The following is a 24,104-nucleotide window of genomic DNA, read 5'->3' on the forward strand; positions in this document are numbered from 1 at the left end:
TGTCACAAAATAACAGAAGGGATGAGCACTCAGTAGATTCAAACAAAGGAAAGGGTTCTGAATTTGTCTGCAGTGGAGCCCTTTCTACAAAAGGGCATAGTTCATCTCCCACAAAAGATGGAGTCAGGGGCGTGCTGGCTTTTGCACAGGTTAATTCTGCAAAATGAATTGCTGGTTAGAAAGGGAATGAGAATTGTTTGTCTTTTATAATAAGAAAAAAGAAATGTTCTTGAGGAAATTCAAGTGGGGTTAGCTTAGTGGCAAAGCAAGGCAGGGTTGGCTCTGATGATTCAGGGTTCTGTTTTATACTTGTGAGAGCTGATGAAACAGAGCCCAATCCTGAGAGATTCTGGAACTGATTATCTCGCTTACATAATCAAGGAGTGGATTTACAAGAAGTTTTCTAGTAATTATCATAGGTGATGCCTGCATGTATGCACGCAGCTTCTTGCAGGCAGTATGTTCTACGTTCATTACTTTTTGTTTTTATGCTGTAAGATTTGCATGTGCAAAAAAGAAAGTGTTCAGGCTTGTTTGCATAGGCAATGTAGGGAATATATAAACTTACCAAGTGTTTGGTTATTTGATTTTGCATGTGGAACTCCAGGCCCTCCAATCAGTACGCCAAGCACTCTGATCACACAGGGGAGGTAGGGAAAACATCAGGAAAAACGTATTTTCACTATAGGACTAAAAGCTGGCATCTTTAGCATGTTAAATTTTGCTCATTTGTTGCAACAGGAATGCTCTGTTCTTTGCTTTTCCTGCAAATAACCTCTAAGATTATATTTTTGTGGATATTTTCATCACAATGGAATACGCCATGCTTTTGTCAACAATGCTTTTGTAAATGAATTGATAGGTCCTTGGAGGTGGACCAAAGCCAAATAATTTGGACATTGGTTTGAATTCACCAAGAGGCAGTTCTGAGATATTTATTCATTCTATTACAGAGAAGCAGCTCAAGTATAAAATGCGGTACAGGGTAAGGCTCTGGTGTCTGCAGGTGATGAATCACATCCACACAGACAGTGCTATGGGAACAAAACTGGCAGCCATGAGAACAAAAACATGAGTCCTTTTCACATGTACTGAAATAGTAACTACAAGGGCTGCTCCGAAAGTAATGCCTCCTATTTTATTATAGTGGCCCATGATATTGGAGGCAGATGTTGGTAGTAGGCAGAGACTGAACCATCCCACCAGTATTCCATTATGAGTTGTTGCCATGAAACAGATGGCAGAGGGGCAGTTTGACAGAATGGCATCTGACATGGAAGTGCATATGAAGTAAAAGTATGGAATTTAATTTCTCCATATGGAAAAAAAAATGGCACCTACGGTGACACTGGTAGTGGAATACTGCAGTTAATTACAAATGTGGAAAATTCCTCACTTGAATTATTTGTATTTCAAGTTGTCTGTCTTTCAAGAAGATGTATTGTCACTTGATGGAATGACTGGATGACGTTTTTCAATGTAAGAAATGCAAGAAGTCCATCTGGACTGTTAAGGATCAACAGGAAATAAAATTTTAGCATAGAGCATTCTCAGAACAAATGCCAAAATTAGTTTTTTCTTCCAGTTTGCATTCCAGTTATACCTCCATGTTCATAGGGACGTTAGCACTTATATGTCAAATGACATACAAACAAATTAGAACCTAATCACTGTACCAAATAGACACCATCTACATAAGTTATGGCAGGACAATCTAATTCATATGCTACCAGAAGCTTCCATAATGCTTTGTCACGTTTTCATCCAAATTCTGGCCTGGGGTGATACTTTTCAACAGGGGCAAACGTCTCCCCATCATTGACATTATGTATCAGTTATGTCAGCATTTCCCTATCAAAGATCACAGTGAGAAGCTTCAAAGACCTCAAAACAACTCAGCTTTGACGCTTGAAAGACAAACAGATAAACAAAAGAGAAAGAGCCTGAATACCCTCCATTATTTCTTCTAAGCCTCTTAAACCTTGAAGGGTTTAAAAAGTAATTGAAGCAGGTGGATAATGTGACATTTACAAAGGAGCATATTAGAGGGTGTTGCATTTGTTGTTGCAGAAGCCATTAATACTGTGGTTTAGAAGATGAAGCAAGAAAGAACTCAGGACAAAGGGCTGGCATGAATTGCTGACTCTCAGATGTGGTCACAGGACAATCACTTGACTCTGGAGTCTTTGTACAAGTGTTGCACTGAGCTGGGTAGTCGAGTAATAGTATCAGAAGCTTCTGTAAAAAGAGTAAGGAAAAATAAAGAAGAAAGGATGACCAGCAGGTTCTTCATCTGTGTTAGATAAAATGGAAATTGGAGGAGGGGGGAAAAAAAAAAAAAAAGGAATTCATAACTATTTTCAGTCAACTGAGATCTGTTTGGTGTGACCAGCCTCCCTGCCACAAAGATGAAGGAGAAAATTCTTCCACTGACACAGAATGAGTCACAGATAACTTTATCCCTGTATTGCCCAGGGCAACTCCTATGACTTCAACAAAAAATTGTGGAGAGAAGAAAAAATGGTACTTCAAGTCCAGTATAGTCTGTTGCATGGGACATTTTATTTCAAAACTTAACATGTGCTCTGGTTTTATCCTCCACTTTTGGGGGAAACAAGGACAAGTGTTCCATTTGTTTGTCTTCCACTACCAGCTATTTTCAGTCCTTTTCTGTCAAGATTTACACCTTTTCAGTAGGTTTGTGGCCAAGTGAGAGAAAGAGAGGCCCCACCAATCCATAGGAAGAGCTGTGTAATGACCCCCACAAAGCACTGTAGGAGAGTCAGCCAAGAGAAACGAGCTTCCTCTCATTGAACTGCATGTTAAGATACTAAGCACAACTTGACCTCTTGCCTAGTGCATCTGCATGGAGGGCTGAGCAGCTGCTGCAACTCAGAGCTGGCCAATGTAAATTTTTCCCTATGGCCTTGTTCCTACCCAGCTCTGGAGAGGGATTCAGTGATTCCTGTGGGTCCCTTCCAACATGGGATATTCTGTGATTCTGTGCTCCCTTGATGTAGATGTGATGCTTGCTGTAGAAGGCACATAGCTTGCAGTGCAGAGCCAGCCTAGGGCATCTTTGCTAGGAAGAATGTTAGCCTTTTGGGACACAGCTGAATGGGGAAGCACAAGCTAGGATTCTTCTGCACAGCCTTGAGATCTCAAAGGAAGCCATGAAACGGGATGAGTGCAGAAAGCCCTGCTGGAACTCACACAGCCTCCTCCTGGCTTTTGCTCATGTCCTCTGCTTTGTGTGAGAAGCCTATGCTCTGTGCTAGCCATCTGGGACAGCATCACTCACATTTGTATTCTGACATTCAAGAGTGATTAAATGTATTCCGCAAAAGGCAAAACCTAAAAAGAAGCCAGTGAAACAGCAGGGATAAATAGATGAGTTTCTGATCTCACCCAGCAGTGCATCTATAAACTATTCCCTTTATAATTTTTGTTCCAACTTTTTCACCCAGTGTTTCTCTCACCAGGCCTCCTCCTAAAGCTTCTATGGAAGGAAATAAGTTTCATTAATGTTAAAATCAGTGGGATTTCAGTTAACTTAATGCAGAGAGTTAAAAGTATTTTGATCCCGTTTTCCAATAGAGGTGTTTCACAGAATATGAATCCACCACCATGCCTGAAAATGGGCTGTAGTCACCTAAGCATGCTTTGAAAGTACTACTTTTCAATCCACAGGGCTTTGCTACCATTATACATGACTGCCGATCTAATTTCCAGGGGCTGGCCTACCTGGATCCTTTAACCACCAATTTCACACCCACAGCACATCCCAAGTGTATGGAAATGGCTGCAGGGCAAAACCCAGTTGCTGCTGGTCCCTGCCTTGGAACAGCAAGAAAAACACATCCTTCGCTCAATCGCTGGTACCCTGGACACAAGCACTGTAAATCTTGGTGAGGCCTTGACCTTAGCTTTTTCCATAAGTTCAGCTGGTTGCTGACTCGTGCACTTCTCCCTTCACTGGATGCACTCTGAGCTCACTGAGATGCCCTGTGTTGGGAAAGGCCATGATTCCGGCTGCTGGCAGCACACAGAGATCACTGAAAATAAACAGAGATCGAGCATCTTGGTTTTCATAACCTCGGTTAAACGCAGGGGGTGAAGAACCCAAAGCAGGAGTCATGTGAGTTCAGGAAAGGCAGAGGGTAACCTCTGAGGAGCTCTTTTCTTTGGCAGTCAGAGGGGAGGATGGTGTACAGAGGAGGGACAAAGAAACATTTATGGAAATTTTTGGTCCTCTGTGCACAGCAAGTCTGCCCTTATCTCCATCTGTGGCTGTTACAACAGACCTAAAGTTCCTCATTGGTGCTGATGAAGTCACCTTGCTGAGCTTCTGTGACAAAATGTTGTATCATAACTCACCCCTACCCACAGAGCAGAGGCAAATTAAACTTGGACTAAAACTATGGAATTGCTCATTTATCTTGCTTGCCAGCAGAGGCCTGGAAACATCCTCCTTCCTCTCTCCAACTGGAGCATAATCTGAAATTTCTCCCCAGATCAGGACAGGATAGTGGGTGGTTTGCCCTATTCAGCCTGTGGTACACTGTGTGGGATCAGTGCATTTCTTTAGCCCAGAGTGGAACATCCCTTCATATGAATTTTGAAGAGCAGTTTCAATCTGATTTACAAGGATTTCGTATTTGTGAGTTGGACCTGGTTCCCATAATGACTTGACTGGACCCCACTACACAAGTCCTCAAAAGTCTCCAGCATGCATTTGAACAGTTCGTATATAGCATATGCTACTGCATGCAATATATCAAAAAGATTATTTTCATAGTGTAAATCAAGCAAATACCTAGACTGTAAGCCTAGACATAGCTTTTAGTAGCTCCTCTTCACCTCACTAGATTTTTGTTATTCTAGAAGTGAATGCAGGTTGACATATTTATGGTCAGTGCTGAGAACTTTGGTGTTTTGACTATGAAATTTCATTCTTTGTTCAGGAGGGCACAACTTTGAACTTATTACCGCAGTGGTTGTCATAGCTTAGGTACAGCTTGGTTTGTTTCAGGGCAATCAATTCTGTCTGTCTGCCTATAGACAAAACCTGTCCTTTGTCATTCCTGAGATGTGTTGTGTCCATCCTGCCCTTATAAGTGTCCAAAGAAGTTCACTTCTCAGGCTTTGCTTTCTTTCCCATTAGAAAGGATTTTCTCATTATATCTAACCTGCACGTCCCTTGCAAAACTTTAAGTCTTGTCTTCTGCATGTTGGATATAAAGAACAAACCATTCTTTTCCTTTTCATCTATCTTTTTATGTATTTAAAAACTGTTATCATATCCCTTCTCAGTCTGATCTTGTCCAGACTAAACAACACCCTTCCTTCAATCTCTCCTCATTAGTCACATTCTCTCCACTTCTGATCATCCTTGTTGGTCTCCTCTGGATGCTGTCCAACCAGGCTCATCCTTCCTGAACCGTGGTGCCTAAAATTGGAGAATGTACAGCAGAAAAATTACATCTTATGTCATGCAGATGGTACACTGGTTTATATATCCCAGTTTGGTATTTGCTTTTCTCAGTTTCAAGTCTTCTGATTTCTACTCAGCCTGTGATTCACAGTTGTCCCAGATCCGTCTCTGCTGATTATTTCTCAGCCCATATTCATACATCTGATTGTTCCTGACTAAGTATAAAACCATGTATTTTGTATTTGTTCTTACTGTATTTCATCCTTTCCCTTTCCAAATCCCCAGATTATTCTCCCACTGACATTCTGACTTTTGATGATTCTGAAGTTTTAGCCTTTCTTCTGTGCTTGCAGTTCTTCTCAAATTGACAATGGCTGCTAATTTAATTAGCATGTTCTCCATTCATTCCATCTTGATGATTAAGAATCCTGAATAATAACAGGTTCAAATTTGGTCCCTGAGGAATCTTATTGTTCCTGCAATACGAATCCAGCTTGTTGGTACCTGGATTTGGACAAAAACCTATAGCTACACACTGATTCTCAGCATTCTTCAGCACCTGAAATTCTTCCTGACGTTGTCATGAATCAAGGGAAGTTCAGAAATGCTGAAGATCAAGACATCTATAACATTGCCTATCAAAATGTATGTTCTCTGTATTCCTAGATCAATGAACATATTCCGCATCAGTGTACTTTAACGCATTAAGGTAATGAAAGGTAGACTGTAGGCTGGGACAGGTGTTATACACGAGCTAAAATGCCATAACCAAACCCCGATGAAAGCAAGGTAGCAAATTCTTAACTTCTGGGGAGGGTATAAATGAACTTCCAGTGCCTAAAGCACTCGTTCAGTATGTCTTAGGAATTCAGCCCTGGCTTTCTGCTTCTGTAGTTGGTTCAATTTCAGCAAATGTACTCTTTATTCACAGTTATTTCCTAAACAGTTCTGACATCTGTCTATATCTTCTAATTGTGTTCCCTTTCTATATATATCATTATATTTTCCTTTGCATAGGAAAGTTTTTTCATCCTGTTAGCAGGGTATCTAGTTAGAAACCTTTTCTGTCCTTCTCTTGAGAATGGTGGCCCGTAAAAATTTTTCAAGACTCATAAATTGAGATTTTGCAAGCTAAACTTTTGTAGTGTGATTGATCATAACTGAGGGCTCTCCAGCTGGCATTTCAACTTCGAATGTTCCTATCACAAGTGGCTGCCTAGGGACAAGACCAAACACATGTTCCACCTGTTAAGCACAACAAAAAGAAAGAGCAACTCAGAGAGATCCTCACTGACAACGTAGCTCATGTGTGTGTTTTTGTTTAGAGCAACTTTTTCCTAAACCCTAGAGAGACCCAAGACCCAATTGTAGAAACCCAGATGGAGAAAGTTGAGATGCCTGGGAAATGGAGTCCTTTCAAATTCAAGTAAACCTCGATGAACTCCCATTTTGCAGGATTTGACCAGGAACTTCTGAGTCACAAGCAGGGTGAGAAATCACCTTCCTCTTATGTCTGTGAGTCCGGTGATGAACTGCCTCTGTGGCTTGGTCCCCAAGGCCAAAAGTCTTGCAATCTGCCTCAATTTAATTTTTTTACTTTTCCTCCCACAACTCCTCCTTCTGGAAGTCACTTATCATTACCTCAGGATTGTTGCCAGATTTCCTTCTGGCATTACTTTGCTCTCTCTTTTCTGCAATCTTTGCTTGTAAGGTACCTTAATCGCTTCCCATGTCAACTACTGCAAAGCTCTTTTTTATAGCCCTCGTAAATACTTACTGGCTTTATATATATTTCCTCTCTAAACTTCAAGAGATGCAGATCATTGCTTAGAATGGCAGAGGTGGAAGGGGGGCACTGATTCAGATCTCCACATGACTCAGGCATGGCAAGGTTTCCTGCAAACTGAGATGAGATTGGCTCCTTTATTAGGATGCAAAAAATAGTGGTTTGCAGCTCTGGCTCAGCGTTACCTTTCCTCTCTCAACTATCTTAGAATGCTTGAGGATCAATTCTTTCTACACAAAGCCACAAGGTTCCCTAGAAATCTAAGTTTACTTTTTTTCTTTTCCTTGTGAGTCTGAACATTTTGTTACACACTAAAGCAGAGGTTTTCAGTCTTTTAAAACAGTAGTGCTTTTTTTTTCAATCTGCCTGGCAATCAGATGAATTGTTTTCTTATTGTTTATTAAGCTCTTAAAAGAAGTAGTGCACAGACTCCAAAGATCCAGGCACCACAGGTCAAAATCCACCAACTAGATTTCTTAGTGACATCTTCTGATATTGATTATTATTTATTGGATACAGGTTAAATGAGAAAGGAGTTTCTTCTTCTTTTGGCTTGAAAACTTATGTTTTCTTTCCGTCTTTAGGCTTTATATCAGCTGTCTGTAGGGTGTTTCAAAAGTAGTTGTCAGTAAACTCACAATCTAATTCCCATAACACTGGTGATACAAGGCTGTCAGGACAGCCAAGATATTTTTGTTTCATATTCCAAATACGCTTTTGTCTGCCTTCAAGCAACATTGATTTTATGCAGTTTTCCTTCCTGAAAAGCTGTTCGGTGATAACCTAGAAGTGAAAAATTCCTTGTCTCATTAGCATTTCCACTCAATTCCACATGAAATTTACTTTAAAATCCAGCTTTGACTAAGCCAAGAGTCAAATATAAGAGCTACAAGGCCCTGATTAAGAAAACACTTAATCACTTTCTGTGCTTTTAGTTGGACAGATGTTTTCCTCTGTCAAGGACCATATCAGTAGCTGGGGGAGGACTGGGGAAAAGAGTTTGGCTTAAAGCCTATGAGAATTCATAACCCAGAGATACATCTGCAGAACCTTACTAAAAGTACTGGTATTCTAGGACTATCGGCTGTCTCTCATTTTGCTCAGGACTTTCCAGGATACTTGCTCAATAAAACTCAGTGGTTTCGGTCTGAAAACAGAAAACAGAAGCCAGAGAAAGCCCCTGGAGTCGTCCTGGGAGCACCTGCCTTTCAAGGAAAACTGTGAGGAGCCCTGAACGACTTCTGCTTAGATTAGATTGCCTTCACTAAATATAGGAAGAGCTTTAGTCCTCCATTTCTCTTGATAAAGCTTTATTTTTAAACATGTTTTTGTTTGACCTTGAGGTTTTTTTTTTTTTAAAAAAAAAAGGAGTGAAAGAAAGAAAGAAATAGGGAGCAAAAAAAAACCTCTTGATATGATTCCAAAGAACACTGAAGATAAAGCCATGCTGTGGTTAACTGGGATTCAGTGAGTAAGAGATCTTGTACAGTCTCACAATGTCACATCAGCATTGTTCAAGTCATTATCTCCTGGCTCCGAAAGGATATTGAAAAGCACTTCTTCCAGAATTTGTCTAGTTCTGCTCCATAAGGTTTCACTTCTCCTTTCTCTGGGTTTGCAAAGAATTGTCCCTGTTTCTCCTAACTGCACAACTACACAAAAGAAAAAACAGCAGTGAAAACGGTCATCAGCATCATCAGATCTTAGTAATTTCATTTACTGGCTCTAGCACTGTACCACTGAGCTGTAAGCATTAAGGTCTCTCGTAAAGACTTGGCAACTTCTCCCATTCTATCAGCCAAAGCAATCCAAATGGTTAAGGAGTCCATGGCTCCACTGGGGTGACAGAACACAGACCTCCTTTCTTAAAAGTAAGTGTTTTTAGTCCAGAGTGCACTGTCATAAGAGCATGCTGGAAACCTGCACTGTCTTTTGGAAAGTGTGAATTTTATGTCAGGTGTGGAGAAGCTTTCTGAAACAAAATTTAAAATTGAGGCAAAAGAAGCTGTTGTTTACAACTTTCACCTTGAAAAACATCACATGAGCAGCACTAGCCATACACGGATTTTAGAGAAAAACAAGCCAAGCAGAAAGTGAAGCTCTAGCTGCAAAAATAATTTCACTTGAGTATTGATGGTTGCTTGCTAAGCAATTGAAAACATGCACAGACACAGCAGTGGAAGCACAGGGTTAACATATGGTTTCGGGACCAAGAGGCAAGAAGGATGTGAGTGAACCTTGCACGACCTTGAGAAAAGCAAACTCCCTAGTGACACTGGGACCAGAGCAAGTGCTGTTTGTTGATGCAGAGCTGGTGTGAGCCACGCAACTCGATTTACCTTCCATCCCAGGGGAATGTTAATTTCCACCCATCTCCTCAGTACCAGCTGGGTCCCCATTGCTAGAACATTCAGGGTCCAGGAAAACCATGCAGATGTTTTCATGAACATAGCAAAAGCCCTCTCTCTCTGCCAGGACTCACACTGGGCTTTCTGTAGGAGCAAATGTATCTGTCGCTTCTAAAGCAATGTGGTTTTGGAGCAGCTCTAATTTAATCTGAAGTTGAGAAATAAAATCCTCCTGACCTAGTTGTTCTATTCTCCTTACTCTAAACAATTCTGACAGTAAAATGGTTATTGTTTGTCTCTGAACTTGGAATCTCAACCTGAGACCACCATCCTTTATAGTTAATTTCAATCCTGGATATAGTTTTGAAAAGTCTTTTTATTTTCCAAACCAAAAATGCACAGGCTCTTCTGTTATTGAATATCTCAACTCTCAGGCTGCTTATAGTTCAAAATAAATAATTTCAGATTTCCAGACTTGTGGGTAGAAAGTACTTTACAACATACACACATCCTGGAGCTTGAGAATTTCCTACTCTGGACCACAGCCAGCTGGATTTGATAGTCATGCTGAGATTTAGGTGCCACGTCTGAGAGGTGTACAGAGTCCTGCAACTAAAAACTTAATTCCGTCATGTCTGCTCTATAGCGGGGGCTCTTTGAGTGAAATTCATGATCCTTGGAATGCTTCTTTGTAATATTCCAGAGCAAATCACCTTAATAAAACAACAAAATAATTCTCCTGGACAGAAGCTTTCCTTAACCTGAAAGGCCAGTGCCGCACTTTCCAGGATGATGCCTACTTTCTGGAAGTAGGAATGTTTGTCACCCATGAAGCTGGGAAAATGTGACCAAGTCCTTTTATACCCATCTGTGAGCATCAGCCACTGCAGCAGCAAACAGCAGCCAGCAACAAACAGAGCCTATGAAATGACATTTCTCCAAAGGCAGAATCTTGAGCTCTGCATTCTGGGGTCCAAAGCTGGCCAACATCTTTCTTGCCCAAACTGTTGCCAGGATCAGATTTGCCTATCTTTGCTATCCCTAGTTCTGTTAAGAGTCATCATGTCACTGATTTCCGTGCATGTGCCTGTATTCTGTTCTAAAGCCATTCTTCACCTATGCAATTGCACTCCATTTACAGTGGTTTGGAAGAAATGCATGTATCATGCTTGGATCCTGATGTTTACCAACAGACAGAGGAAGGTTCTTTTGTTGTCCTATTTTCCAACTCACACCATCAGCCACTATACTGATAACATCTCCTCTACAACTACTACTGTGGTGGGTCCTCACCTGCATCTTGTGAAGAATTGCCAGAGAACAGAACAGAAAGGGTTAAATAATGTGCAAACTTAGGAATAATGTGCAGCCATGTATTAAATACCTGACTAATAATTTACTGTGTATTTATAGCTCAAAACAGTTATAATAGAAACAATTCCTGTAGCAGCTTTTACTTTTAAGGGAGCCTGTACTTGACAAATGGCTCATTGAACAGATCAGCTTTGCTATTCATTATGGAATGTGCCATCCTTAAAGAAAGGAATTTGCTGGTCTCAGCAGCAGGCTAGGCTAACTATTCAGTCCTCTACAAAGTCTATTTGCAAAATTTTGAGGGAGGCAGCTTTCTCTGAAGTCTTCAGTGGCCTGGGATAATAACTCAGGATGAATGAGAACAGTGCTAAGGGTTAAAAGAGAAAATAATAATGAAGAAATCTTTCAATCCCCTAGCTGCTATTACACACATCACCATAAAATGCTGAGACAAATCACCTGCATAACTCATACTTCTTGGCTCCATTAAGAGATCATATCTTTCTTTAGCTTCAGAAAATTTCACTTAGCTCCTTTCTTGTGCATCTCTGAACTACCTGGTTTTCTCCCCCATGGAAAGGGCAGAATTTGGACCAGTCTTTGATCTGAGTTCTAGATTTGTTTGGTTTTATTATAAAAACTTATGACATCCTAGTCCTGACTCCAATTCTGTTTCTCTCCCTGACCTGTGCAGAGAATCACAGAAACATAGAATCATTAAGGTTGGAAAAGACCTCTAAGACCATCCAGTCCAACCATCAGCCCATCACCACCATGCCCATTAAACCATGTCCCTAAGTGCCACAACACATTTTAATAAGACCAGAACTCACGTTTCTCTTCAGGTTTTAGTCCACCCCGACTTTCTCACAGAGCCATGTGCCACAAATGATTAGAGACAAATAGATATTTCATTCATTATCCTCAATTTCTGAAAATTGCACTGCATCCCTGGTCTGTACTCAGCTCTTTGCACAGCATTCATCTCTTGAAAATATGCTTTCATCCCCAGTTTTATAATATGAGGCTATGTTCTCCCTGCCCTTGACAGCACCTTGTTTGTTTTCAAAGAGAAGGACGATGTTGTAACTCAAGGCTGGATTTGCAGAGGGTGTGACATGACTGGAGGGAGTCCATAGAGTGGCATATGGGTGTGGGAGGTATCTCACAGCTGGGTAGGTTGAGGTCAGCGTAAGGTATCTTCAGAGCACGAACTGTCTGAAATGTGATCTGGTCCTCTTCCAGAGCATGTTCTGTGCTCAGCTTGGTATACACCCATGCAGAGATTCTGGTGTTTTCTTCTCTGAAGTTTGCTACTTTGCCTGCTGTTCATCATAATTGCAGAGCACTTTTAACCTCAGATTGCAGAAGACACTGAAAATACTGTTACAGTGAGAGACCCAAGAAAGCACATTCCAGCTGTAGGTGCATGGAAAGGGATAGCAAACCCATGGAGAAAACGCATATCTGTTACAAAACTGGCACAAGATAGCTGAGAATCTGAGCAAAGGTACTTTTGGATTAGTATTTTTGGGAAGATTGCCCAACATTTGACTATACAACATTTGATTGCATTAAATTCACTCAAAATATTTCACTGGATTTGAAAAGAAAAAAAAATAAAAAAGGCAAAATTCCCCAGAAGGATTCAATGGGAATTCTTTTAACTCTTTTTAAAGAAACTGCCATACCTTTCTTTCTGGAACCTTTCCCTGGGTTTTGGAAGGTGGTAGAAGTATTATCCATCATTTCAAACCCTTCTCTCACCTTAAAGGATCTGTCACTGAGCTGTGCTTTGACAAGTATAACTAGTGGTAGCAAAAGCTGTCTGCAGCGTCAAGGAACTTTGAAGTTCCTTGAAAAGGCTGGATGCTGCAGACAGCTTTACAAGCTGCCTCCAGTAATCTCATCCCACTGGTTCCCTCTTTCCCATTTTATTTACCAGGATAACATTTTACGTTTGCTATTTCCTTTCACTACAGAGAAAAATGCTTCTTTTCAGGGACTTGAAAACACAGACTCCTTTTTGCTCATCCCTTCCTTTTCCATTCCAGCAGAATGCATTCCTGCAGTAGCTTGAGAGGCCTCGGTCCTTTCTACAGCATGTTTAAGGCATTCACCTACCTTGTCAAAGTACCTCAGTATGAAACACAGCCCAGGAACCACCAAACCACATCAAGGTCCATTTTATCTCCTTCAGAGCAGAGTCAGCACCTGCTCCCAACAAACAGCATCACCTTGCAAAGTCAAAGGATTACTCGACAAAGAAGTCTTTGACCTTTTACAACTAGATTTTCAATCCGTATATTGATCCAAATGGCTGTAAAGCAGAGACAGATACTTTAGAAACTGACATTAAAAAAGGGGGAATTTAACAAAGTTGACTGCTGGTTGGTAGTTTGATCTCAAAGATCCTCTAGTGCAAGGAGGAGAGAAGGTGTCTAGAGAGAAGATGGTCACTCATGTGATGGCCACTCTTGGGCAGCAGGAAGCAATAACTTCTCCCTATTCCTGGTTATCAGGAAAGGACCCAGATGAGCTATACAGACAGCTTGGTCATGAGCTTGGTGAAGACAGCCATGACATGCCTCACTTCATGCCAGAGCGACTAGGGCATCTGCTTTTGGGAAAGGCTTGAGCAGCTGCTCTTACTGAGAACAATATACCCGTAAGACCTATGGGATGCACTCTGCACTTGACTATTCCATGACTAGGCTCAACAACACTGGAGCTATAACACCTTTTCTATGCCTCTCTGGGGTCACTCACCTCTTGTTGGGTGCCCTCCCTCCCTCCCGTTATTTTTGTCCCTTTGGTTTCACAGCTGCCGTCACACCATCACAAGTCATATATATAGGCTAGAACAGACCATAAGGTCTCATTTCCAGCCTCCACAGTGGCATCATAACCCATTTTCCTTTGTGAACTGTTTAAAATGCTTTGAAACCACAGAAAGGGACAAACTGGGAGATGAGCATACTGCACCCCTGGCTACTTGGCTCGCTGCCCTGGGGGAGCCAGGGGTGTGGTTACAGTTCAAACCAGGACAGGCTCTTTTTTTCATTCCTTTTTTTCTGGTCCCATTAAGGCACAAACTGAACCCATAATGTGAGAATCAAGAAGCAGTCATCCTCATGCTATAGCAGAGGATCAGAGTAGGGGGTGTCATGTTATGCATTCTTCTCTTATGTCCCTCACAAGAGAAGAGAAAATTAGAAAAGAGCCATGCAGAAAGTGAGAAATCAGCGGAAAATCAGATTTCGGTGCTGCAAAGGAAAGCAGATGTTAAGAAAAATTAAAATTTGGAAGTATGTTTACACTTTTTATTTCAAAATACACTGTAATTGCTGTGCCTGCTAGATACCCCTGAAGACAGGTTTAGACTCATGGCTTTGCGCTGATGAACTTTGTTGCACCATCTTGTTTAACCTGTTCTTAAAAACGTGCCTGTCTGTAAGTAAGAGGATGGTACTCTAACTGCCCAGGAAAGGTAACTAAAGTAACCTCCAGGCAGTCATTCCACTGAAGCTCAAGGGGAAGATGAATATTTCAGACCAAGCACTAGCACACTGTTGGAAAGCAGCAGTTGTGACAGCAAAAGCGATCACCCATGAGAGGAGCCTAAGGGTAGCACTCAGAAGGCCATCTGGCATGCGGTGCTCCTGCCAGTGGTCTCTGTTCTGTGTCAAGCTCAGCAACTGTGACATTGCAGAATGATACTTTGGAAAGAGTTAAACAAGGCAGGAAATGTGGAATGTTTGGGGTGGGAAAAGAATTATTAAAAGATTAATTACAAGTTCTCCTCAGGCTTTGGACCCAGCCCAATGGTCTGCTCCTTCCTCAGAATGTTTGGTCCAGAATGTGGGATTGAAAATGAGTGTTGGTAATGTCTTTGCAGATGACCTTTCACAGTAACAGGCTACACTGACTATTGGCAGTCTCCAAGCCAAGATTTGGCTCTATTATAACTCTCCTCCTTGCAAAACTTGCTGTCGCCTGAAGTCTTTGGCAGAAGATATGAAAGATGCTTCACAAAATAAAGCAGAAGGGGGTTCCCACTGCTACTAGAGAGAGGTTGTTGCTAGCTCAGCATTAGCCTTTGTAATGTGCTTTCACATTAGGTATGTTATCCTTCTGGCAGCACCTCCAGGACTGACTTTTCTCTTTTGTCCACATGAGGGTCTGGGACAGAGATTGCTCAGGGAAACGTTCTCAGAGTTCCCAGCTAGGAGCTGTCTCCATGCTATGGCCCCTCATACTGGCAGCTCAGTCCCAAGTTAGCTTATAATCTCACACCTGGTTACCTGTGTTGTGGATGTCACCTGAAGTCATTTTCTCTCTTTGGGATTGTTGAATTAGCCCACTGACCAATGACTGATCCTTAATGCCTTTGTTCAGGGCTCTGCAACTCTGTTACAATACAAACAGAAAGGAACAAAATGTGCATTTGTGAACCGCGCTGTATGGGAACTGCCAAGTCACAGCCTGAACCACTGATTGAGAAAAAGACCTGATCAGCCCTGAGAGCCCAGGTGAAGGCAATTCACCTGTATGACTGAAAGGGATGGAGCATGGCTGCACCTCTCAGATCTCACTTAAGGGCTGACTGCCACTGGGGAAGGTTCTCTTTCTGGAGGTCCCTTCTTGGCAGATCTTTCTCCTGTAAACCTGGAATCTTCTGATACAGGTGAGCAATCTTCTTTTCTTTTATAGCACCTTTCTATTGTGCCAATCCTTTTGTCATCACACCTCTGCTGTAATGCCTTTTCCATTATATTGATCTGCCCAATTGCTACACCTGGCCTTTTGTGGGGTGTGGTGCAGGTAATCATCAGTTTGAAGCACAGTGCTAACATGCAGGTACTTCACCTGAATGACTAAGACTTCTGTCTTTAGGACCTTTTCTGAAGGTCATTTTGTACTTAAAAAAAGAGGACTAGGAGTAAAGATTTTAAGGTAATGATTTTTGCTTTTCACTTGACTTTCAGTCTTTGACTATATTGTTCCTCCCTTGTAATTTGTGATAATACTGCCACTGTTAAATCACTCTACTTGAGACCTACTTCTCATACCAAAAGGCAAAACCCTTCAAAGCCTCTGTCAATAGAAGTTAGGGGAAAGCTACCCTCATTTGCTCTACATTTGGAGCAAATTTGGAGATTGCTGAAGCCCTAACCAAGCCATGTTTGTAGGGCAGCCTGCAAAGACTTGCCCTTTGCCACTTTCCTTTTCTTCTCCAGTTCCTCTATCCTTCTCCAGTTCCTGCTCTACAGCCGAGGATCAAGCTTCCTGTCCTAGACTAGCAAGCTCCTGTATTTTTTCTATGGTCAGCATCTTCCAGGCTTCAGCACAAACTTTGAGGCAGCAGCACCAGTTTCCTAGCACGAGCGCAAGCTAGTGGTAAACTCTCAATGATAAACTCACGGACAGTGAATGCAATGCCAAACTATACCATAAATCCTCCCACTCCTACAACAGGCTTAACTTCTGAAGTTCCCTGAGCTCCTTGTCTTTAGCTGTCCAATTTTTTAACTGAAAACTGAGGTCAGAGACTGCCTCAAGCATTATGTGTTTTGGATCATATTACACATTTAACAAATAGTATCAAAAATCAACAAAGTAATTAATTAAGCAGCCCTGAACTCTTTGGGCACAAGGGCACTAGAAAACTGCACTTTCTGTTTTGTTCAGCGACACAAAGCAATAAATATTTTTAAAACTCTCACAATGTCTTCCTTGTTTAGTGTGAAATAAGATTATTTAAGGTTTTGTTTGTTTCAGTGTTATAAAGTTTCATTAGGTATGTACAGGATGGAATATGAACATACATTTGCCCAGTCAGATTGTTGACTTTTATCTCCAAGTCCCTCAAGTTCATAAATAGCATCTCCTTGGTACTGCATTATTGGTCTTGTGCCACAGGCTTGGACACCATCACTTAGACCACAACTTCTCAAATGCTCAGATGTGTAATATCAACATCCACAGGCTTGTGTTCAACCAAGCCAGGACCACATTCAAGAACCGTGACGTTATGTGTACTTTCTACTCTAAAGTCTCTGTCACAGGCAGGAACTATTGGTAGGCTGAGATACCTCTAAATCTAGATGCATTCCTCAGCAGTTTTCAGCTCCTAGTAGCATCTACTTTCTGAGGACTTCACGGCATTTGATGCATCAAGTTGCTCTCCACCTCTTTGGACACATCAGCAACGTTAGACCATGTTTCAAATTTGCAAGCTGAATGAACAAAGGGAATACAAGCATGGCCACCTTGCAATGATTCCCCATCTTCAGCACCTGGTGCTTATTAAAAAAAAAAACTTCTTCTTGCAATAGCCCTTTTTTGCCCAATATCTCATCAATGCTTCACGTTAGATTGCTGGACCAATTCTATCTATGCTCATAAAATTCTGTTTTTAAGAGCTTGTGGGTGGGTAGCATCTCTTTCTCTGAAGGTTTCTAATAATGGCTTTCAGCACATTCATCAAATCTCATTCTCACATGGGCGAAGTCCCTCACAAATGTCTTATAACTGTTGTTTCAATTTTCTTGTCCACATGGATCAATAGAAGGGGAAGCATTAAAACCAACTGAGGGAATCAGGCAGGCCACATGTTTTCTGATCGCATTACTAGGTTGCATCATGCCTGAAGTTCTCTTAGCTATGATTAAGGACACATTCTTGTCCTTAACAAACTTTTGAGCACTCCTGGCAGAACAGCTATATATTTTGTGAGATAGAGAGAAATCTGTGATGTCCAGGGTGACTTCTGCTCTGTGAAAAGGGGATTTGCAGTACCTACCTCCACGCTTTCAGCACAGTTAAGGAAAAATCTTTTCCTTTTGGTATTGCTTAACTGTCTCAAAATCAGATCCGTATGACTAAATTAGAAAGACCTTTCTCTCTTTTCCTGATCTGCGCTTTGGGGGGAAAAAAAAAAAAAAATCATTAGAGGTTTCTGAGCAATCTGCCTCAAATTATCCATGGGACCCAGTACGTTTTGGAATGGCATTCACTGGATTATTTAGTTCTGTACCTTGCTAGCCTCTCTCAGCTGGAAAAAAGTCTGTAAAAGCTACTGCTTCTTTACCTTTAGGCCAAGTCTTGAAGTGTTAAAGTGCAACTCCTAGTAACATGGATCACAATAAAACCTGAGTTCCTTTAATTCATTTTCATCACTGGTTTATAACACTGGGACCCAAAAGGTCGTTTTGCAAAATTAAAGAGGATCAAGTGTCCTGTAAATTTTTTAATACCATGTGAAATTTGAAAGTCTAAATAGCACAGGCTTAGTTGTAGTGTCTATCAGCGCTCGGACATTTAATGAGTTGCATTTTATGAGTCTGATTTTCTTGGGGACAATAAAAGGATATACGAAGGGGTAAAGTTAGAAGACCATAGCACAATGTACTTTACCAGGGTCTGTCTAGCACTTTCCCAAGGGAAGGATAGGTTAGATCTGTAGCCATGGTGTATCCTGGGTGATTTTTAAAGGCCTTTGAATAAAAGAGGGCACTGTAGACCTTTTTGTTGAAGTGGAGGTGATGGGGACACAGAGGCGCATACTGGCAGGCATCTGCAACCCGTACAGTTCAATGCACAAATGCAGTTACAAAGAAATGTACATGTTTCTGGCTCTGGTGATGTGGTCCCTACTCCTTTTATCTTACAAATTTTGTTTCCCATTGAGGATTAACACGTGACGAGATCAAAATGCATCAAGCTGATCATTAGGCTGCCATGTGAACTTCCAATTAAATATTTGTTGCTATTAGTATTGTTGCAATTATCACAGAGATATCTGTGAGCTCTGGAGAACTCACCAAGAGAGCTGAAGCAGAAGAGTCCAAATGAGTTGAATGGAGTCTTAAGTTAGTCTTAATCAGTCCATATGAAAACTAAATTCCATCAGAATTCATTTTCTTTTCATATCTATGAATTCTCCTTATATCATGTTCCTTCAGATAGATCTTTCCAAAACATTTGTACAAGGCTGGGAGACAGAAATAAAGAGTTTGACAACAGCTTGTAGAAAGCAACTTCCTTTTCGTGTATCTCCTGATTGCAGAATATACTTTTGTAATACCTGAGAAGTTTTTCATCCCTTTTTGTTGTGCTTCACTTTTGATAATGGGGAAGCTCACCGTTTTGTGTATAAATAAATTTGTTGTATCTTCCATATTTAGTTTATTATTAAAATTGAACTCTTGGAAATAACCGGAATATGAAGATATATTAATTCATGCAATAAGCTGTGGATGAGCATTCCGTTTACCATTTTCTTCCTGTCAGTATGCAACATCTTCTGTGCAGTTACATATTGAAATCTATGTCTGGATCCACATTACCCATGTTACCTCCATCCCCAATGGCTTTAGACCTGCACCAAATAAACATCATTACACCATTAAGCTTATTCACTATTGACTCTTGGCAGGCTTGTGGGTAGAATGTGTAGCTGGGTTGGGCCAGTGGCTCTTCGCTCTTCAGGGAACAACCCTCGCCTCTCTTGACCTAAGCTGTGCCTCACTTGAGCGGTGGATGCTACAAGAGTGCCTTCCAGCTACCAGCGGGTGGGTGATGACTAACTGGACATCTCCCTTTTTCCAGGGCCAGCCACTCCTTGCCAGTGACAAACCCACTGTGCTGGAGCTTGCTGCCCCTGCCATTCCCTGCCTCTCCAGCTCAAAGTCATCAGGCTTTGCTAAACCCCAGATTCATGTGGTTTGGCACCCTTAGTTCATCAGGAGTAGGAGTTCCAACCAATACATACTGCTACATACAAGTCAAGCAATAGCTGTGGCAAGGACCAGGCCAGAAGCTGGCCCACAATCTCCTCTTTAAACTTCGTGAGGCAGGTTATTAGCTGCTGGGACAGTATGATGGGAATGCCATGTACTGGGAGGAACAAGCCAAACATTTGGCTGAAAAGGAAGGGAGGCAGCAGGAGTTTTACAAGCTAAAAGGGAGGTAAGGAAAAGGCCAATAGAATAAATATGATGTATTTTAAATATCTGTTTCTTCCAAAATATGTCTTCCCTTCTTCCGCTTGCAGCCCCAATTTTCAAGGCTGGAATGATAACCCCTGTGCTTGCTATTAAGAAGATGGCGCACAGGTTTTTGTTTAGTTCTCAGCACGACCCAGAGGCCAGCGTGCATGGGAACACAGAGCAACACTGCTGGGGGAAAAGGGCGGCTGCTTGAATTGTCCTTCTGAGCCATTTCTGCCAAGACATGGTGCAACATCATGCTGTTATTGTCATTGCAACCATCCATCACAAGTCCACATACGTTTGTGAAACTTCTGTCCAGTGTAAGGGGGGTAACATTAGTTGGGGGATGGTTCGCAGGCACTTAGCCACAGCGTGGCCCCAGCAGCTTCCAGGGATCCTGCAGCCCTTCTGGGAACAATAACACCCCCGAACACCCATGCAGCTGAGGCTGGGGAAGGTCTGACGTTGGAGGAAGGAGGTAGGGGTGGGAAGAAAGGAACTGCAATGCTCACACTCCCCAGCAATCTAGGGCTTTCTCAGCAGCAGAAAGAGCCAGCTTTTGCCTCCACCCTGGCCCAGTGAGGCTATGGGAAACACATCCAACTTGTTTCCTGTAAACAGGCTGTTCTTCCCAAAGCCACAGCAGTAAGACAAGCCACTGAAATGCAGCAAGCCCAAGATTGGGACAGGTGCCACTGTTGGTGATGGACTGAAAAGCCTCGCTTCTCCCATCTTCCTACAGTGCACTGCTTCTTCCGCATTCTCATGCTGTTCCCCTTCCACCTTAGCTCTCCTCCTTTCTTCTCTCATCCTACCTATCCATTTCCCAGGTCTTGCTATAAGAGTGATCTTTTTAGCAACCACCTCGTGGTAAAGTTACAGCTTTTCCTAAAGACCTCAGCTCCTGGACTCCTTGCTGCTACCAAGTAATCTCTGTTTTCTTTATAAATTGTCCATTCGCATGGGCATCAGGATTTCTGAGAAAATACTGGTGATGTATAGAAAAGTAATTTAAATATCAAAATGCTAGCAAATGCATCTTGAATAGTGCTATTAAAAAAACCTGTGCTGCTTTTTCTCTCAGATCTTGCAGTATTTTCTAGTCTGCCTCATAGCTGTTAATCAGTTATTACTTGGCAATATTAGGGAGACTATGAGCTTGAGAGAATGGTAGTGAATTCCCCAAAGTAAAGATACTGAGCATTTGTCTCCCATGGAAACAAGTTCAGGATACCTGGTAACATTACATTCTATAGCTGCATGATGCTAGACAAATCGAAGCCAACCAATGTCAAGATGTAGGAAAAAATAACATCAGTCTCTTGGCTGTATGCAAAGCAGGTGGATGGATTTTGGTTTTTGGTTTCAGTTTTCAGTTTGGTTTTCTTTTTCTTTTTTTTTCTTTTTTTTTTTTTGAGGGGGGTAGAGGGGGGGAGGAAAGGTGGAAAATACATTGAGGATTGAATTTCAATCTTGTTCTTTATCTACACACAGTTGGTGAAGAAGAATGTGCCACCTCCGGAGCCCCTGGAGCTGTAAGTAGACCTCTGTCCTTTGTTCAATCTATTTTCTGTAGCTGAGGAACATGGGAAGAGATTTTGTCACCATAGTAATGCAGAGCTGTATCTGTTTTGGAATATATATAAGTATTTACAGCTGAACCTTTCCAATCCAAAGCTTGCCATGACATGTTTGGTTCTCCTCCTCGATGTCAGCTACTGTGCATTAAAGACATTTCAATACAACTAGGGTAGAGAGGACTTGATCAGAGCAAATCAACACACCTCAACTCAGCAAAGACTATGAAATCCTCCACTGAGGTGTGAGTGAATCACTGCGAGGTGCATTTACATGAAGTTCAGGCCTGAATTCATCAAAGGTGGGAAGTTCAGCCTTGAAGTTCAGCAGTGGGAAAATTCAAAGCTGCAGAACCTACCATTTGTCGGGGGTGATACCATCCGATGCAAACCTCGCCCTGAGAGTTTGAGGATCAGGCCTCCTGGACAGGAAGCATTGAGAAAAGAGGTACAGAAACACTTGAAAAACTCGAGGAAAAAATGAAATGAAATAAAATACAGTGAAAAGGCTATTCTTTCTCCACCTGGAGAAAGGAGTATTGCCAGGATAAGTTTCTCCCATCCTGACCCATCTCTCCCAGTCTTGCTTCAGAGGGACTTTTAGAGAAAGCTACTACCTTTCTATGATCTTCTTATTCCCACCTGGAGCAGATTTGGGGCCTTCCCTCAACTTTGGCTGACCTTTGTTTGAGAGGATGCCTCTTATCCAGTGCTTTGGAGGTCCTCCAGGTAGCTCTTTGCTTTGCCTTTCAGCAGGGATTATACAGGATGCCACGGTTTGATCTGGCACCTGGAGCTGAATACATTAAATTGTGAGTGTCCCTTCATGTGTTCTATTCCAATGAGAAAACCAGGGCTTGGTCTCCCCGGGGATTTCCAGGACTCTCACTGGTTGAGAAGCTTGGTGTCTGACTATGCATGTTTGCAAAGTTGTGTTTACTTCATACTCATCTAGAAAGTTTTGCTAGGAGGAGGCTGCTGTACTCCTTGTCCCTGTGGAATTTGTTCTATGTTAGTGCTGCAGTTTTTACCATTAATTATAATTCTTTTTTAAATATCCTTGAAAGGAGATGACCCTGTGCAAGAAGGGTGAAGATGGCAGGTTTGTTTGTTTGTTTAAATTTTGAAAGCCACAGTCCACCCCAGTGGAAGTCCTGGGATGGTAAAATAACCAGCTCTGTGCTCAAGTACTGTGAATCCAAAACCAAAACCCAGGACTAAGAAAGTTCCACATGTGATATGAGCCTCTGAGATTGAAAATAAACAGCCAGAGAGTTGGCTGGAAGGAGGATCCTTCCCTTCTGCCTTCTGTCCTTGAGTGGCTAAGCAAGACAGCTAGCTTAGTGTAAAAGTGCTGCTGATTCTCAAACTGGTTCTGTCAAGGTAGGGTGTTGAGGAGGAGGGATGACTATTTGTGTACTGCCTTTTTAAGTATTTGAAGTTCCTTTCATATCTTTGCTGTCTTCTGCTGTGAGACAGAGCAGATCCTCTTTGCAGTGTGCTCTGCAGCCAGTATATAATGAGAACTGTTACCAGCTCTGGAGCATCTCAGTATAAGCTAATCAAATAAACAAATTATTCAAACTCATCCCAACAGCACCTCTGAAAAGCACTGTAAAGTAGCCTCTGTCACTCTTTCTGCATCTCTGAAATGCAATCAAGAACATAATGAGAGCTGTAACATAGGGGCCATGAGAAAACACTTGTCTGGATCATCACAGTTAAAAGCTTGAGTAAGAACTAAAAGATTTGGCCTTTGAAAGGCATACTGGCTCTGGCTTGGAATGGCTTCATCTCTCAATAAGAATTGCCCATGTCTGGCAGTATGTAGAAGTATACATGACTGACTCAGGAGGCAGGCAAAACAGCAGGAAATGACTCTGTTTAAAAATTAGACCATAAATTTAGACACAGCTGTTTTGATCCTGGCTCAATTTGTTACAAGTAAATCTATGTATCTCTGGCAGGGATTATGAAACAAGAGGGAGAGAGAAGAGAGTAGAGATGGGGTTTTATAGAGGAAACTAAACAGGGAGACACCAGTTTGTGTTCATTGTGTTGTGTATTTCAAGTCACCAGCAATCCAGCCTATTAACATCTGCCTCCTGAGGTACTCAGTACAACCAGGCAGAAGGGGCTCAGGGCTGAGACTCTGGAGACTTGAAGATTTTTTCTGCCTCTGGTTCAGATTTATCACTGCACTTCCAGCTGCCCTTGCCCTTGGCACTTCTCCTACCTTCCCTCAGCTTAAAGGGCAATTTTGTGGCAGGGAAGCAAAGCTATCTCTGAAACCAGAAAGCTGGGTGTCCGAACGCACTATGTCTCTGCTGCTGAAGCTCAGGAAGGCAATTCTTGGTGCAACCAGAGTTATGTGAGCAGCAACTGAAAGCCATTGAAGCCTGAGAAAGAGGAGGCATTGTGTGCCTAAGCAACCAGGAGTTAAGTATCTGAAACTAAGCAGCTCTGGAATGAAGGCCCTAACTAGCAGTGGGCAAATCCCAATAACAAAATAACTTGGGGATCTGGACTAAAAAATGCCAATAGCGCAGCTCTACTCTGCTCCACTTCCTCTGCCCCCATCTCTAAAATACCGTCATTAGGGGGCTGGTTACTTCTTAGCAGGAAACAATGCTGCAGCAGGTTAGCACG

The 24,104-nt window shown here is 41.9% G+C and overlaps 2 long non-coding RNA genes across 2 annotated transcripts in view; one reads left to right on the plus strand and one right to left on the minus strand.

Moving 5' to 3' along the window:
* Nucleotides 1-1,544: 1,544 nt before the first annotated feature.
* LOC104911675 (uncharacterized) lies at nt 1,545-11,915 on the minus strand. The gene is made up of 3 exons (XR_794113.4): nt 11,716-11,915; nt 7,212-7,337; nt 1,545-5,449 (listed from the first exon to the last, which is right to left on the minus strand). It is a non-coding gene; the product is annotated as an uncharacterized LOC104911675 (long non-coding RNA).
* A 9,111-nt stretch (nt 11,916-21,026) lies between these two features.
* Nucleotides 21,027-24,104, plus strand: part of LOC104911676 (uncharacterized) — an 83,111-nt gene continuing 80,033 nt past the window's right edge. Inside the window, exon 1 of the long non-coding RNA XR_004160319.2 lies at nt 21,027-21,413. This is a non-coding gene — a long non-coding RNA (uncharacterized LOC104911676). The remainder of the gene's footprint in view (nt 21,414-24,104) is intronic.

The sequence above is a fragment of the Meleagris gallopavo genome, chromosome 7 (assembly GCF_905368555.1).
Source record: "Meleagris gallopavo chromosome 7, MGAL_WU_HG_1.1, whole genome shotgun sequence".
Lineage (NCBI taxonomy): Eukaryota > Metazoa > Chordata > Aves > Galliformes > Phasianidae > Meleagris > Meleagris gallopavo.